Source organism: Lissotriton vulgaris, chromosome 4_1 (genome assembly GCF_964263255.1).
Source record: "Lissotriton vulgaris chromosome 4_1, aLisVul1.2, whole genome shotgun sequence".
NCBI classification, from domain to species: Eukaryota; Metazoa; Chordata; class Amphibia; order Caudata; family Salamandridae; genus Lissotriton; species Lissotriton vulgaris.
Window position 1 is genome coordinate 1,803,197,750 of NC_141691.1, and position 17,818 is coordinate 1,803,215,567.

Here is a 17,818-nt window from a genome sequence, read left to right on the forward strand (position 1 = left end):
GATCCCTGCTTCAGCTGTTTGGTTTTCTGTTATTGATCTGAAGAATGCTTTCTTCAGTATTCCGATTGCTGAAGAAAGTAGGGATATTTTTAGCTTCTCTTTAGGAGGCCGAAGTTTCCGGTTTAAGCGCGCTCCTCAAGGTTATTGTGAGTGTCCCTCCATCTATAGTCCGGCTTTGAAAACTCAGCTTGATGCTTTTATCTTGCCTCCTGGTACGACTCATGTTCAGTACGTGGATGATCTGTTGGTTGCTGCTGATGATGAAGGGATTTGTAAAGCAGTTACACTTTCTTTGTTGCGACATTTGTCTGACCTTCACCATAAAGTTTCACCTTCAAAGTTGCAGTATTGCCGCCAAGAAGTGACCTACATAGGTCATCTCTTGTTGAAGGAGGGAAGACATTGACCCCAGAACGAATTCAAGCGATTGCTCAAATGGCTATGCCATCCACACAGAGAGAGATGCGTGCCTTTTCGGGTATCACCTCGTATTGTAGACAGTGAATTCCGAATTTTTCTTTGTTAGCGAAACCTTTGTTGGCACTTACTTTTAAGGATACACCAAGAAAAATTGGGTGCACGCCACCCATTGTGAAAGGATACCCTTGCCCTTACCATACGACCAGTGGGTCAGAGATGGTATTGCCGATTCTGAGACTGAAAGGGTTCCGAGATTTGTGCCTTTTAGTGATGCACGTTTTAAATGGACCCAGTCAGAGCGTGCGGATGACGAAGCTTTGCAAGAAGCTGTGCCATTGCATCTGAGACTTGACACTACGCAACCAAAGACGCTTTTCGAGAATCAGACGGTGTCTGGTAAATAACGTTATAATCTGAGGTCTAAAAAAGACAAATAAATTCAGATTTTTTTTTGGAATTATACTCTTTCAGGCAAGAAACTTTTTTGTTCTATTTTTCTTTTTTGAGCTACCATCCGAGCTCAGCTGCAGGGTCTTAAGGGGTGACCCGCGTATTGACAAAAGGTCTGCGGTTCTAGGGACGTCTAGGATGCCTGGATGCACACTTAAGTAAAGAAGGAAAATTGCCGTGAGCAGCATGTTAGAGGATGGAGTTTTTTGTGACTGAGAGAGTTTTGAGAAAATGGATTTTAAGATAAGAATCTATACATTAATACGTAGCAAATGTTTTATCAAATTGTGTTCCTTTATGTTTTTAAGTATCACATTAGCTTGTGTGGGTTGGATTGTTTATGCTACACCATTGAAATCTGCACCCACTTCCCAACCTATGCTTTCCTTTTGTACTGTTTCTTTGCACCAATTTTATACGTTCCCTGAACATGAAAAGACAAGGAGGTCTGAATTTGTTAACAATTTGTTTATACAGCTGTTACATCAGCATCAGTTGGTAGTAAATACCACTAATTGCTGGGTGTGTGGTCTTATGCCACATACGACAGATAGAGGTATGCCTTATTTGGTTTTGCCTTTTTCTTTCAATGGGTCTGTATGGGCTTTTCAGACTATGTTCATCTGCCCGTCGGTACACTCAGCAGCTGTCTTCCTGAGCTGTGGCCAGGCGAGGAGTGGCACGTTCCTCTTACCCTATTGATTTGAGAGGACAACCAGGTTTGAGCAGGTGATATCTGTATCAGAAATCCTTTTTATATCGCACTTTTGAGCAGTAGCAAATGTTATAGGTCCTGAAGAAACGGGAGATACTTAGTGATCTTTAAACTACCGCAGAAACATGTCAACCAACACCTTGGGTCAGTGACTATTAGGGTTAATCACTGACTGCTTTGCACTGAATTGTTTTAATTTTGAAAATGAACGGCACCAGAATAAAGTCTTTTTGCGTTCATTATTCAATTTTATCCTAGAGCACATCTTTTCCTCTTTTGATTTTCACAACTTTCTTTTGCACTGCTCCTCAGTTACAATACAGCATTTCCTTTTGCACCATATTTTACAACACTAGCCTTTCCCTGCCTAGGTGGCAACAACCTGGACTCTCCACTATGGGAAGTGGTTCAAAGGATGAAAGGGTGGCAAAGGACAAGTAACTGATGGATTTCTTTCCCACACAGTGCGATGTCTGGTTGTGTGCTTTGGTAACAACTTTCAGCACACACTGACTCATTTAGACACATCTAATTTTTTGACACATTGTTCGACCCATAGTTATTTTTTGTTGTATTTATTAAATAATTATGGTATCCATTCAATGGTCTAAACGTTCATGGGAATGTTTAGGAATATATACAAAAATGAATACGTTTTCGGTAGTTACTTGCGTTTCGAGTTTTCTCCTTTAACCCCTTCGTCATGGGGGTAATTCCCCCATGACGAGGGGGGAGGGAGAGGCCGCGGTGCTCGTGACGAGCCCAGCTCGTCATGAGGCACATTGGAACTGTGCTCATGATGAGCTGGGCTTGTCACGACTCCGCCAACTCTTTGATTTTCCCGAACAAGTGGGGAATCCATTGCGCGTGGGTGGGCCACGGCCGTTATGACAAGCCCAGCTCGCCCTGAGCACAGCTCCACTGTGCCTCATGACGAGCTGGGCTCGTCATAAGCACGCAAGGGGTTAATTACAATTTTCTGTCCCTAAACTTGACTTAATTCAGTTAGAAAATGTGACATAACACTGGTATTCCTTCCATATTAAGGTCTATATCCAGGCATAAATTGTACATGCCATTTTTTCTTTGAATCAGGATCTTGGAATCCATGTTTACATATTATAATATTTGATGCATGTTTACCTTGGGTGCACAAGAGGTTTATGAATCGGACTCGTTGTTGTCGAGGCTGGACTGGCCGTAGGTGGCACCGGGTGTTTCCCTGATTCCGCCAGGGACGGGGGGACGGTTTTGGGCCCCATGGGGGCCAATATTGTTGTCGGGGTTGGCAAAATCGGCCCCCTGTAACAAAATAAGCCAAAAACAGCCCTATAGAACAGTTCCTCTGCACCCTCTCAACCCTGGAGGAGGGGCCGGCCGAGCAGTTTGCCAGGGCTGGTTTTGGTTCCCAGTCTGGTCCTGGTTGTGGTTATTATAAACATGTAACTGAATTAAATACCGTCATGTTTTTTAAGATACACCCCATCAAATCACATCAAATATTATGTTACATTTCCTTATGCAAGCATTCTAAAGAGAAATCAAATTATCTTTTTTTTTCTTCCTAGGTTACACACCCAAACGGCAAATTGAAATACTAGACTTTTTTCGAAGGGAATGAAAACATTGGATTTTACTTAATATATGATGAACATTTGAAGAGAAACCTGTTTGCATCAATTGTATGATAACTCATTTCAGGTCATGAGTGTCTTGTGCTATTGTTGGGTGCAGGGATAATCCCAATCTGGTGGACAAAATGTGATTATTTTCCAAGTGAAGTCCTAGATGCAAAGGAAGATCGGTTTTGGTGTAACTGGGTTTTCTTCATTTTTCATAGTTAATATTCATGCATAAATTATCAGTTGATCAGCGTGAATGTTTAAGAAAATATTAGTTGTTTTACCTCTTACATCTGTCTTTTTCTAGGAATCACCCTGGTGCTCTTACAGCTGCAGTGAAATGTGTACAATTCCATCAGAGCAATAAGTGCCGAAGTAAAGTTGACTTCTCCTGCTACACACGTTTTCTGTCCCAAGTTTTCTTGAGGTTTCTTTCTCCAGTGTGAGTCCATTAAGGCACGTAAAGCCAGCTAGTGACTCAGTGCAGAACTGGGAAACCTATTTCACCCCGGATGTGCCTTTAACCCCACCTGGTGCATGCTGACTGGCCTATTTAGAGCTGAATGAAGAACTTTTAGGGCTTAATTTAAGACCTGAACACTACTTTAGTGTTCCCCAGTTTTGTCTCACATTTTACCATAAACTAAAAGCCTCTAATTGAGGTCTTACCAGTTCTTCCCCACAATTAAGGATTTTTCATTACCACTCAACTCTAAATTAAGCCCAAATCTTGCCTACCCACTATAGATGTCATCAGATAAGATCTCTGTTATTGAGAAGGCCAACACTTCTTCTCAGCTAAAACAATTACCAATAAGGCACATCCCTTAAGACATCCCTTTAGAATGAATTTTATTTTCATGGGTTCACACAATCTTTACACTTCCTATGGGAACTGTAATTGAGTTATGGAGTGTAAATAAATCTTTATAAGGAGAACAATAGATAGTGATTGATTTTGCCTTATATTATGGTACTAATAACAATTATAGTTAAATAGCTAATTTAGTACTTAAGCTAAAACACTGATGAGAATCAAGCCTGCTGAAACAGCAACCAAACCTACATCTGTGGTATATACTGTTGTTTTATTGCTTTAACTGTAATGAGCTGTCTGTAATCAACGTAAATGGAACAATCTTCGATACATATACGACTTTTAACAGGTGCAAATGTTTATGATCAATTTTTAGACTTGCAAGTTTCTTTTACATCTTTGTGTAATTTTGTGTTTACAGTCCTTGATTAACTCAACAAAACTAAGAAAATACTGTTTATGAAAACGTAATAAGTGATAAAGCTTTGAGATGAACCAATAAACTAATGATTCCTATGATCAATCGTGTCCTGGAATATTAAATTTTGCAATTGCTCAAATAGGTGTGAAATTGAACATCTTTTAAGACCACTCTCTAAATTACAGGACAACGTGGGGTTGATCAATACATCAGGCAACTCTGATGTTCTTTTACATCACAATGCGGTTGGATTCCTTGTTCAACTATTTAACAGATTATGGGGCATATTATCAAGGGGGTTTAAAAGTCAAGAAAGCGGAGATAAAATTATCTCCCTATTACCCAGCTGTCGCTAACACCAGTTAGCGACAGCTAGTAGGAAATAGCGACCATCTTGGGCCCCACTTTGCATGTCAGAGATATTTATCACTAATGACATGCAAAGTGGGCGTGCCAAGATGTTAGCGACTGGAAACAGTCGCTAACATCGCTATCTCCTATTACCAACTTTGAGATATTCGCGCTAATAGCGAATATCTCCAAAAGCTAACAGCTGCCCTGAGCAGTTCTTAGCCATGTTATCCAATGGGAGGTGGATAACATGGCTAAGAGCATTAGCTCGGTAATGCATGAATATCGCTGACTTTTCAGCGATATTCATGCATTGTGGCCGATTTTTATCGCATTTGCGATAAACCTTGGTAATACCAAGGTTTATTTGCGATAAAAATCGCCGCAGCTTAGCAGTAAATTTTTGTCTCTAACCAAGCAAGAGCGATAATTATCGCTATTGCTTGGTAATATGCCCCTATGTTTTAGAAAACACAACACTACTGAAAACTGTGCTGCAACACTAATATTCGTTGGTTAGTAGTCTCTATGATTACTCAGACTGGGTTAGACTTGTAGAATGCTTCCAAAGTTACAGTGGTGTCTTATTCTAAGCTTAGAGAGAGCGTAAAGGAGGGCCTGGTTCAGATACAGGCTGTATTCATCTACCCGTGATGAGTGAGATTGGGTGAGCTGGTGCTAATGGTCTTATTAATCACAAGCTGTCCAGTGCCAAGAGCTGATATTTGTCCTCTTGCTCTCTCACAATCAGTACATACCAGTAATTGTGAGTTGACAATTAACAGAGATTATTGCCACCTAAGGAAGGTGTTAACTTATAGAGACTACACCAGTCATTAAAGGTGCTCGCTAGTGGTATAACAAGGGAGAGAGATTTTAATGGCAGGTATATTTATAGTTATTGCAGTTGGCCTTGTTGGCTAAAGTTCACTTAAACTGTTTGCTTTTCCTCTAGACCGTTTTCCTGACAGAGAGCTGTGAAGTTAGATGCTGTAGGTACTTGCCACTGCTAATCAGTGTACAAGTACAGATGTTCCCTGTATACATTGTAGTGGTGTTTGGTTGTCTCTGATTGGTATGTGTGCTTACTAGCAAGATCCCTAAGTGATGTGCACTGTGTGTGCCAGAGCTAGTGCTAAAGAAATGTGCAGAGAGGGAGCACAGGTCTTCAGTGTAGAGCCTGCACACATTATGCTAAATTATCATGTTGTCCTGACAAGTGCTACCACTTGTCAAGCCTTACTTTCCCTTTTGCATACACATGGGGCACCCTTGTAGGACGTCCAGGGTAACCCCTAGGCAGGGTGCAGTGTAGGTAAAAAGCAGGACCTGTGCCAGTGTGGGTGCTAGGCCCTGACAGTGGAAAATACTTCATTTAATTTTCCCTGGTGAAAGGCCATCCTGCCAATAGGACAGAATGGGGGAGGCTGGGTGTAGTATTGTTAACCTAGTTTCCTAAGAATTGGAAATGGAACAGTGAAGTTTGGTATGTCTGAACTCACAGCGTCATATCGCATCTTTTTGGGTAGATAGTTTTTTCGCTGTGCGTCCAGAAACCGCAGTTAGAAAAAATGGACGAGTTTGTGCTTCAGACATTTTTGTGTGTCTCAGAAGAATGTGAATTGTCTGCCTGGATCTGGGGGGGGGGGGGGGGGTGAGAAAGGCTGATGGAGGTCATACCCCAGGGGAGGGGTGGAGACGGCACCATGCTGCTTTGCACCTGGAGCGGGGAGAAGGAGAGGCATTGTGAGGTGTAGAGGCCTGTTTCAGAGCAATAAAACAATAGACCCATCTCCCTCTGGATTTAAGATGCAGGCCCCCAGTATCAAAGAGAGGACAGTGACACTGAGGGGAGATATGCAAGACTGATGGAGGGGTTAGGGACCCCTGAGCACAAGGAAATTGACAATGAGGGATATAACTGGAAGAACTGTAACATCAAGACTTTGGCTATGTTGATGATGTTGCCGAGAACGGTCTCGGTATCGTTCAGAGAAGTGCTGGGAGCGCTTTGAAGACGCAGGGGACTGGTCGAGTCTCTGGCTGATTTAACCTGTCCACGATTGGTGAGAAAACCTCTGCCTTAGGAAGAGTTGCTGAATAGGCTGCAGGAGACACTTGACCCTTACTTCGTGATCTGGGGCTTGTGGGTAGTTTTTAGCTCTTGACCGAGGAGAGACTGAAGTGGCATTTTAGTGGCTTGTGTCCCTCCCCTTTTTCCTGAGCAGAACTTTTCTGTGTGCTGCATCCTATACCCCAAGGGTCTGAGGTGAGCTGGCTCCCTGTTCGGAAACACAGGAACATAAAAGTTTCCAAGAAGTCTCAAGTAGTGTGGTGGTGGGACAGTGTCATGGTACCCTGAGACCTCCGAAGGGATGCTAAAGGTGATCGTGGGCACCCAGAGCGAATCACGACTCTAATGCACAGGGTGCATGTCTTGGTGTGGCTACAGGTGTTGGAGCACCTGTGGATTGTGGGCATCATGGTAGAGAGCCCAGTTTCGCGACGTCCAGGGGTGTGTGTGTCGCAGTGCTGTCCAGGCACTAGTGAAGAGTGCCGGGACATCATGGGCACTAAGAAGGAGTGAGTCTCTAACACGTGGGTTGGCATGTGGTTGTGCAGCCAGGGCGTTATTGGCGAGCACCTGTTACCTTGTGTGCACCAGGAGGAGAGGTGAAACTCAGACACGCAGTGTGCGTGTTGTGGTGTGGCCCGGTTGTTAGTGGAGATCGCCTGAAGATGGTGGACACCAGAAGACGGAGTGAGTCTCGGAAGCGCTGGGGGTGCGTGTCAAAGGTGTCACCGGAGGTGCTGGTGAGGAGTACCGGAGGGAGGTGAGCACCAGGGAGCGAAGAAGTCCTAACAGCGCTGTAGAGGAGGGCCAAGTGATTGGTCCGTCTAAGGCAACATGTGGTAGCTCCAGCATAGTGTGGAAGGAGTTTGTGCTGAACGTTGGAGGCCTGGACCGGCAGCCCCACAGGAGCTGAAACTACCGGCCCGAGCACGCCTTGCCCGTGGTGACAAGGTTCTGGAGTGAGGCCAAGACACTCTAGCAAGAGAGGAGAGTGGGTCGCGGCCCCAGGTAAAGTGGATCGTCGCCTGGGGCGGGGTGTGTGTGCCCGGAGGGACACTCTCTCGGCCTCTCGCTGCTGACAGTTGTGTGCGCCTGCTGCTTCGGCCCAGATCTCGGTCTGTGCTTATCCCGGGCGTGGGAGTACTACTCCCAGGGCCCAGAGTGTAACTTGGGTGTCCTCATTGATCCATGTTGGGGGCAACCAGTCGCACACTTCTAAAAACAGTTGCATAATACTTTGCATATTTGCTGCTAACAAACTATCAAACTATTGGACAACGTCCGACACTAGAGGTGCTTAAAGAACTCAGGCATTAGTGTGCTACGCATCACGTTATGTTTCTCTTGCAGGATACATAGCGTAGCGCACTGCATTGTTTGTTTACTTCACTGTACTGAATTACACTGTGACGCATTACTTCATTCCTTCCTTGCACATGGCATGCTGGTGGTGATACGCATTTCATTGTTTTCCTATCTCACTGTATGTAATTGCAGCATGACGCATTGCTGTTTTCCTTCCGTGAACAGGGCATGCTGATAGCGAACCGAGTTGCATTATCTTGTGTTGACTCAGTACATGATCTTGACGCTACGCATTGCATTGTTTCACTGTGGCACTGTACAGGAACCCGTCATTAAGTAGTGCGGTATTGCTTGTATTTTGCAACGTTTGTGAATCTAGTGATACGACGTACCTAACCTGTTGAGAATGGTTAAAAGTCAGCGTAACTGTTGGTTAGAAGCAGTGGCTGGGGATTACGACCGCCCAACCCACGGAAAATAATATTACCCAGTGTATATATGTAGGAGTTGTATTGTGTGGTCATTTCGTATAGCTTTTTATATAAAGAATTCTCGTTTTATACAAACTTGTGTGGAGTCCATTCATGGTGACATCATTGGGATTGCCGTGGAGATAAGCCCGGCTGCTCATGTGAAGCTACTAAGGGGGTGAGCAGGGCTGTTTCGAATGGTGTTCTTTCTTGGCCTAACGTGGGAGCGAGGGTTCGGGTTGCGCACTTGACAACAATGGTGCGCGCGGGAACGCCGGCTTCTAACAATAGTGGTGTGGTTAGTATAGCACACTGCATCGCTTTGTATCAGCAAGGCTAATAAAACAACCTACTCACGAGAGCTGAGTGTTCTAATTTTTTTTTTAAACAATCCTCTTTGGAGTCAAAAGGAGTTATAAACCACCTGCTGTTCCTCCCATCCTCCTTCCATGGCTCAAGTGATAATGTTAACTGCAGGAGAAGGGCTGTGGCAAATCTTTCTGTCTTCACTCTTCAGAAGTTTCTGTCTCCTATTCCCCTGCACAATCCAGTCAGTGGAGAAGCAGGTAGGAGGGAGATACAGAGGTTGTATATTTGGACATTGAAATGTTGACAGCAAAGGGTCCACACCATTGTTTGTAGCCCACTGCTGCTCCAGTCTTCAACTGCTCAGCCAACATTATCATTCATAAATGCCATGTCAGTTTCTTACAAATTCTGGTTTTGTTGCACTTCATTAGAAAATAAATTGTATAATCACACTCTATGTATATTTTGAACCACATTCTCGCTTGCTCTTTCATATCATGTTTCTGTCAGGAGACAACGTGTAAAGTATTTGTGCAATGCTTCATTTACAGTAACACAGAGAAAACACAGTAAAAAGACTCCAAACCAGTTTATAACAATATTTAAAAAAAATTGTGAGTAAAACAAGACCAAAGTGACAACAATCCAATAAACAAAACTTGAGATTAAAAAAAATGAAAAATAAACTGCAATGTAGTGCTTAAAAGCAAATAACGTTTAGGAGTTACTTGAGATTGCACTGGACCAGGCAAAATGCATGGTTTAGGCTGCCCGTGATAGTAGACAGGCAGGCTACAGGACCCACACAAGTCCCACTGAAAAAGTACCGTAGATGGAGTAGGCATTGGCGTCATAGACTATGGGGCAGATTTATGAAGGGCTTGCGCCACGTTTACGCCGCCGTTGCGTCACGCAACGGCGCGGAAACGTGGCGCATCCCTGCACCCTATTTACAACATGACGCATCTAGGAGATGCGTCACGTTGTACAGCACTGCGCCATGAGGAGGCGTTCCTGCGCAGGGGGGGGCTTTCCTGCGCAGGAACGCCTCCTGAAAGTGGCTGAGTAAAATCTGTGAGATTTCACTCAGTCACTTTCAGGGCAATGCTGCATCAAAACCCTGCGCCTGCTTGAAGCAGGCGTAAGGCTTGAGGCAGCATTGGAAGAATAGGCCCCCCCAGAGCATTGCTGGAGCTGCGTCGCGCTTGCGTCGCAACTCCAGAAATGCGTCACTTTTACGGCACAGATGCGTCACGCATCTGTGGCGTTTTTGCTCCATGGTGCGCCGCATCATAAATGCGGCGCACCATGGGTGGCGTAGCTGTGGCACACTGTGACGCATGTTAACTGGCGCATCCCTTGGGATGCGCCAGTTAACATAAATCTGCCCCTATATGTTTCAGTTCCGATTCACACAGTCTGGTAGATGCAATATTGTCGAGCCTCACTGTTGGGTCCTATGTTGTCGTTGAACCCAGTATTGTGCAGGGGCCGCATCATCATCGAGCCTCGCAGTTGGGTCCCATGTCGGTGTTGAATGGCTTATGATGCCGGCATTGTGTCATCATCAAGCGTCACTGTACCTGCATGTTGGGCAAGGGTTCTCAAAAGTAAATAAATGGATAGTTTAGGTCATTAATGCCCCCATTCCAATCTCTCGAAAGCCTCATTAGTGAAAGCAAGCAATTGTGGCTCCAAGTAGAGGTAGAGGACTCCACTTAGGAATTATTAAAACAGGTTTTTTCAGAGTACAAGTCACACACTAAGAGAAGCATTCTTATATCCATCACTTACAACCAGTCTTACAGTATTGACAGCACTCTCATATACATCAGACTAGCAGTGGAACACTTCAACTAAAAGTCTCACACTCAGCACAGACTTGTAGTCTCACACTTCTGACAGCACACATATCTGATTCAGAGTGTTGAAAATGGCCCTTTTTGCAGGGTCACCCCAAATATTTTGCCTTCCTCCTTTTTTTCTGACCTTGATTTTGTTGGCTTTAGAACTCCGGACACTTTACCACTGCTAACCAATACTAAAGTGCATGTGTTCCATACTCTAAATATGGTAACATTTGCTTATCCTCAATTGGTATATTTAATTTATCTTTAATTCCCTAGTAAAGTGCACTACATGTGCCCAGGATCTATATATTAAATGCTACTAATGGGCCTGCAGCACTTATTGTGCCACCCATTTCAGTAGCCCTTTAAATATATCTCAGACCTGCCATTGCAAACATGTGTGTGCAGTTTTAATCCAGGCACAACGCTTCCTTTTTATGACATGTAATTCACCACCAAGGTAGGCCCTATACATCTCTAAGGACAGAGTGCAGTGCACTTAAAAAGTGGGGCATGCACTTTTAAGTTTTACATCTCATGGTAGTATGTGGGTGTAGTTCAAGTTTATTGTCTAATTAATTAAAATCATTGCAATTCAGACTATTTAGTAAAATAAGTATTTAAGCTACTGCACATATATGGCAATTCAGTAGTGCGCAAATTATGTTTGAAGATCTGTGCAAGGTAATGCTAAAGTACTTAACTTCTAACAAATTCATTACTCACAAAGCAAAAATTCTTGTCTGCTCAAATAAAACCATTACAATATATACAGTTAAGACAATAGATAAAATAATCTTTAGGCCACAATAGATATTAAGTGGATTCAAGATTAATCATAAGCAAAGTAATGCTAAAGGGCTTAATTTCTAACCAATACATTCATAACGATGCTGAAATACTTGACGTTTGATACTCCTAAATGGGCATGTGCAAATCACTCTCAGGTTATCAATGAAAGAAGCCTTAAGTGCTTAACATTAAATTTTTATCTTTTAGCTTCTTTAAATTTCAATGTTTATCCATAAGGCATAATTACATTATGCATAAGAACAAGCTCAATGTAACCACATACAAATACTGTGCATTTCAGATAAAGAAGTAAAAATAAATTTTGTCTCGGTCAGAAAGGTAACAAACAGGCAAATAAGGGGGGGGGGGCTGATGTGCCAGCTAGACATAGCTGGTGCTTGTGACATGTTCCCACTCCTGTTTTTAAAAGCAGCGATTTTAAAAGCATATAGCAAGTTGGGGCAGAAACAAAATAAATGCAGTAAAGTTTCTTGTTGATACTCACAAAGTCTTCAGCTGCTAGTGCCCATTGTTGCAGCCATTTTGGATTGCTGTCCTTAGTTGGGGTACCTGTCAATTCTTAACTTGAGAAATGCATCCCTGATACATTAAGGAAAGGGGGTAGACATATAAGGCTGAATTTCTAATTTCTCATACAAGTTTATGGCTTTTCAATCATGCCTCATGGCTGTTAATGCATACTTATCAACATTAAACAACTGGTTTGTTGTTCAATTGAAAAAAGGCCTAAACAGTCTCTGAACATTTCAGGAGGCCTGGATATCTGTAAATTGAAAGTGTGAGAGCACACTGGTAAGTAGACTATCCATTCACTAGCATACATGGAGTTGTTGATTTTCGTGCTAGCACAAATTTGCTATGGAACCAGGTTCATATAAATACAAGGAGTGCAAACATTTTAAAAAGGCAGCCTGTTGCACTAGAGCTCTTCCTTGAAGACCAGACTCTAATTCGAATTTCTGCATGGCCAGTATTCCTAGGAATCATAAAAATAGACTTAGAATCCTTGATATAAAATAGGTCCAATAATTTGGCGTCCTTCAGTCGCAAAATGACTGAACCATAGGAAAGTGCTGGGAACAATTTAGCGCCCATGATTTTCACCAAAAGTTCATATGTGGGGCCCCTTAACTTAGCTTATAGTGATTTAAAAGCACAAAAGAAAGAATATCTTTTAGCTGTTAATAAATTAAAATGACCTTTAAACGAAATTGTATTATCAAATAAAAAGCCTATGTATTCATAGCTCCTAACAAATTTAATAGATCTTCCTTCTACATGCCAGGATCGAGATCTAGCCGTACTGTCATTATTTTGCTTTTCCTATTAATCAGTTCATGATCATTAATTGAAATGTATTCGTCATAAAACTTGCTTAAACGTTATAGCAGCCACGGCCCGCGGAGGGAGTTTCGGTGTGGCGGAGAGGCGGGGCGGGGAAGGGGCAGGGTGGGGGGTGCTAAAAATATATTTGAAGGTAAGTAAACAATTTAATTAATAAAACAAATTTCGTAGTGCACCCTGCATGCCCTGTGGCGTGTTTTATGTTGGGGAAATAACTCCCCTTCAATCCTGAGGGCCCCTGGGGGCCAACTAGCGCAACAGGTACTTCCAGTAAGTGCCACTGCGCTACGTTGTGGAGAGGTGGTCCAGGTCGTTCCCCTTTTTACACCTCTCTGCAAGGAAGCTTACTGGAGGTACCTAGTTGGCTAGTTTGACCCTAGGGACCCTCAGGATTCAAGGAAACTTAATCTCCCAACATAAAATGGCCAAAGGCGTGTTTAGACAGTGGGGAAGGGAGGGGATGGAGCCTGTGGTGACGTGTGCAAACATGCCCTGTGGTGCGTTTTAAGTTGTGGAAATAATTCCCCTTCAATCCTGAGGGCCCCTGGGGGACAACTAGCCCACCAAGTGCTTCCAGTAAGCGCCACTGCACTGCGTTGCAGAGAGGTGGTCCAGGCAGTGCCCCTGTTAACACCTCTCTACAACGCAGCTCTGTGGCACTAACTGGAGATAGCTGGTAGGCTAGTTGGACCCAAGGTACACTAAGGATTCAAGGGTAGTTTATCCCCCAAATGAATACAACTACAGGGCGTGTTTGCACACATGTCACCTCAGGCCCCCCCCTCCCTTCACCAGTGTGCAAACGCGCCCTGTGGCCCCTTGCCCTATTATGTACTAGGGTCTTACAGAGGAGGCCATGGTAATCACAGGGGTACCCGAGTGTATGTTGGTGTTTTCACTATATTCTAATTGTCCTTTAGCATAGCATTGCCACTAGGACTGGTTAGTTAGAGTCAGTTACCACCAGTACCCATCTGAAAAAGTTGAGGGTAAAGGGTGATGTTCTTACTGCACGTCTTCCTTCTTCCTGTACTTTTCTTCGTCTTTGAGGACTTCTGTTGCCTCTTTCTGCATTTCTTTTTCTTCTTTCTGTGTGTTGCTGTTTTTTCTTCTATCTTCACTTGTCCTACCTCTGTAGGCATAGTTTGAAACTAGCATTTAAAAAACCTTAGAAGTTCACTTAAGAAACCTTAGGTTTCAGGCACGTTATAGTTCGAAGCTAGCATTTAAAAAATCTTTGAAATTCACTGAAAACAACATAGGTTTCAGGCATGTTATAGATAGAAATTATCTTTTAAAAAACCCTAGAAATTCTCTGAAAAAAACATTGGTTTCAGGGGCGTTATAGTTAGTCGGACATTTCACTAGTACAAAACCATAGAAATTCCCCGTTATAGTTAGTTCAGCTAACTATAACTCACATGTCCGCAATGAAAAGCTGATGACGTCACATATTACATCACTCATGACATGGTCAGTGACATCACTCATGACATCACTAATGACATCATCCTTGTGATAGGGTGGCAGACCTCCTCTCACCCTAATATAACCTTTGATACACACACTCAAAAATAGAAACTAACATTTTCAAAACAATAGACATACCAATACCACTTACAACACACCTATTCAGTGATTCCAAGATCTAAACCCACCTCCACTCATTCACCAACAGTCTATACAGTCACTCATACATGTACTCACTCATCATATGTACTTATACACCTATACATCCTGTTACACACCGACACTCATCCATAGAGTTACTCACACACATAGTCACACATGCAAAGTATCAAACATCCATTTACTTGCATATACAGTTATACACACACCACCACACTTACTTCTACAGAAACGTACACATACTTACTCTCTTAAGCAATCACTTATAGACATACATACTAATTTATATAGGAACTCTTCCAATATCTCATTCTCACATATACTCACTTATATACACCAATACTCATATATGCTAGTTTAAAACATATTTAGTTACTCATAAAGACACTATTGAGACAGTCATTAACTCACTAACAGACGCATACACACACTCATCCACCCATAGAGTTATGCACACATGCTGTCTTCAACACTTACAAACAGTGAGTCACTCATTTATGCATCTATGCACTACGTAATACCCCCACCGAACCATACAGACACTCAGACACTCACCCATATAATCCAAAAACCAACTAATAACCTATATAGACACTCATGTAGCTACTCAGCAAACCATGCAGCCACTTATACACAAAGGGAGAGACTGATACAGATATGTAAATATTTAAACATTACTTGCTAACCCATGTATTCACTAAGATACACTTAATCAGTCAGTTATACGATCAATTTTACACAAAAAAATCATCCATTTAAACATATATAAAACATATGTAATTTTCAGAAAAACACACATTCACTGGATGATCTCATCAGTGATGTCATCAGTGATGTCATTTGAGATGTAATCAGTGATGTCATGAGTGATGTCACTGACCATGTCATGAGTGAAGTAATATGTGACGTCATCAACAGTGCATTGCGGGCGCGCAAGTTATAGTTAGCTGAACTAACTATAATCAGGGAATTTCTATGGTTTTGGACGAGTGAAATGTCCAACTAACTATAACGCCCCTGAAACCTGTGGTTTTTTCAGTGAATTTCTAAGGTTTTTTAAATGCTAATTTCTAAGTATAATGTGCCTGAAACCTATGTTTTTTCGTTTTTTCGGTGAATATAAATATATATATATATATATATATATATATATATATTACCTACTGGCTATCGCCAGTAGGTATATATAGTTAGGATTTTTTCCCTATGGCATTTTTGAAAATTCTATGTCTAATAACTTTGGTGTTTGTGGACGGAATCGGCTGAAATTTTCAGGAAAATGGCACATTTTGTTTCTGAGCAGCCCTTGAAAATTTGGGGGGGGTTCGTCAAGGGGGGGCCGAGAAAAAAGGGGGGTCCCAAAATGCGTTTTTCCCATGTTAATTTCCATAGGGCCTTTGGCCTCACTTTTAGCTCGAACGGCTGAATGGATTTGCACGAAACTTGGCAAAATTGTAGGGACTGTTAGCCCGATGTGCCTTTGCTAGGTCTCAATATATGTGCTTCAGTGGATTTTGAGAAATTAACGTTCAAAACAAGATATATATCTGTAACAGCGCTCTGGGCAGCGATCCGGTCCGCGTACTTTTCGCGAAACGGAACTTTGCGCGCAGAAAGCTGATTGGCTCTCCGGTGTCTGTCAACATTCTAAACAGTCCGGAGCGGCCGCCATCTTGTCTCTCGGTAGGATCGAGAGAGAAGAAGAGGTGAAAAACGAAAGGGGAATTTAATGAAAGGGGGCAAGGTATCCCCCTCTTGACCCCCTAGGAATGTTGTTGGGGTTATTAAAGGGTCCCGTGGGGAAAAGAAAAAAAAAATGATTTTTCACGGTAGAAGCGCTTCACGGGCCGCGAACTGGGCCGCAAACTGGTAGCGAAACGGGAATTCGCCATTTTGTGCTTCGTTTTAATTGTTTAGAGATAAAAATTATCGCCGCACATCGGCCACAATGCATGAGTATCGTTGAAAAGTCAGCGATATTCATGCATTATCCAGCAAATGCTCTTAGCCGTGTTATCCACCTTCCATTGGATAACATGGTTAAAAACTGCTCTGTGCGTGAGCTTTTTTTTTTTTTTTTTTTTTTGCTGCGTGACGTTTGTTAACGTTCGATTCGATGGAAATCAGGAAGTGTTGACCACCATTTTGTCACTGCGAGTAAATATTTTGTTATAAATGAATCCTTATTGAAAAACATTGTCTGCGCCATCTTGCCTTTTTGTCCAATGCCACAATTTTGTCGTGCACGGCAGCCATTTTAGATGCCTTGACCAGGCCCACTCTCTGCACGCCGTCGATCCTCAGCATGGCTTCCCACCCTCGCAAGCATCTCCCCCACGCACTGGTCATCCCCGCTCTCTCTCTCATGCATGGGCCATATACTTCCCCCCATCTGCGCTGCTCTTCTCTGAGAATCACACCCTGTGCCCTCCCGACACCTCTCTTTCACCCTATTCACTACCGCACCCTCTGACACTCCTCTTCCTCTGTGTCCGATTGTCCAGGCCGGACCTAGGCTATCACCTACCCCTGCGGATGTAGTTTATGGCCCCAGCTGTAGAGAATTCAGACATGCCAACCCTCCCGATTCAGGCGTGAGACTACTGATTTCAGTGCTAGTCTCCCGCCTCCCGATTTCTGCAAACAAAAACTCGGGGGCATATTACGAACAACTAGCGATAATTTTTGTCTCTAACTTGTTTAGAGACAAAAATTATCGCCGCACATCGGCGATTTTTATCGCAGATAAACCTTGCTATTATCGCAGAAAAGTCAGCGATATTCATGTATTATCGAGCAAATGCTCTTAGCCATGTTATCCACCTCCCATTGGATAACATGGCTAAGAACTGCTCAGGGCAGGTGTTAGATTTTGGAGATATTCGCGCTTAGCGCGAATATCTCCAAAAGTTGGTAATAGGAGATAGCGATGTTAGGGACTGTTTCCAGTCGCTAACATCTTGGCACGCCCGCTTTGCATGTCATTAGTGATAAGTATCACTGACATGCAAAGCGGGGCCCAAGATGGTCGCTATCTCCTTTTAGCTGTCACTAACTGGTGTTAGCGACAGCTTGGTAATAGGGAGATATTTTTATCTCCGCTTTCTTGGCTTTTAAAGCCAAAAAAGCGGAGATAAACCCCCTTGATAATATGCCCCACGATTCCTTGGGGGTTTCAGCTGACAGGGCTTGGTATTGTGTTACATGGTAATTTTTCCAGGAAACGTC

General features: G+C 43.0%; 1 protein-coding gene across 1 annotated transcript in view; it reads left to right on the forward strand.

Moving 5' to 3' along the window:
• LOC147724580 (fibrocystin-L-like) overlaps positions 1 to 4,543 on the forward strand; it is a 1,106,658-nt gene extending 1,102,115 nt beyond the window's left edge. The window contains exon 81 of the mRNA XM_086966124.1: positions 3,154 to 4,543. The gene's annotated coding sequence lies outside the window, so the exon portion shown is untranslated. The remainder of the gene's footprint in view (positions 1 to 3,153) is intronic.
• The last annotated feature ends 13,275 nt before the right edge of the window (positions 4,544 to 17,818 follow it).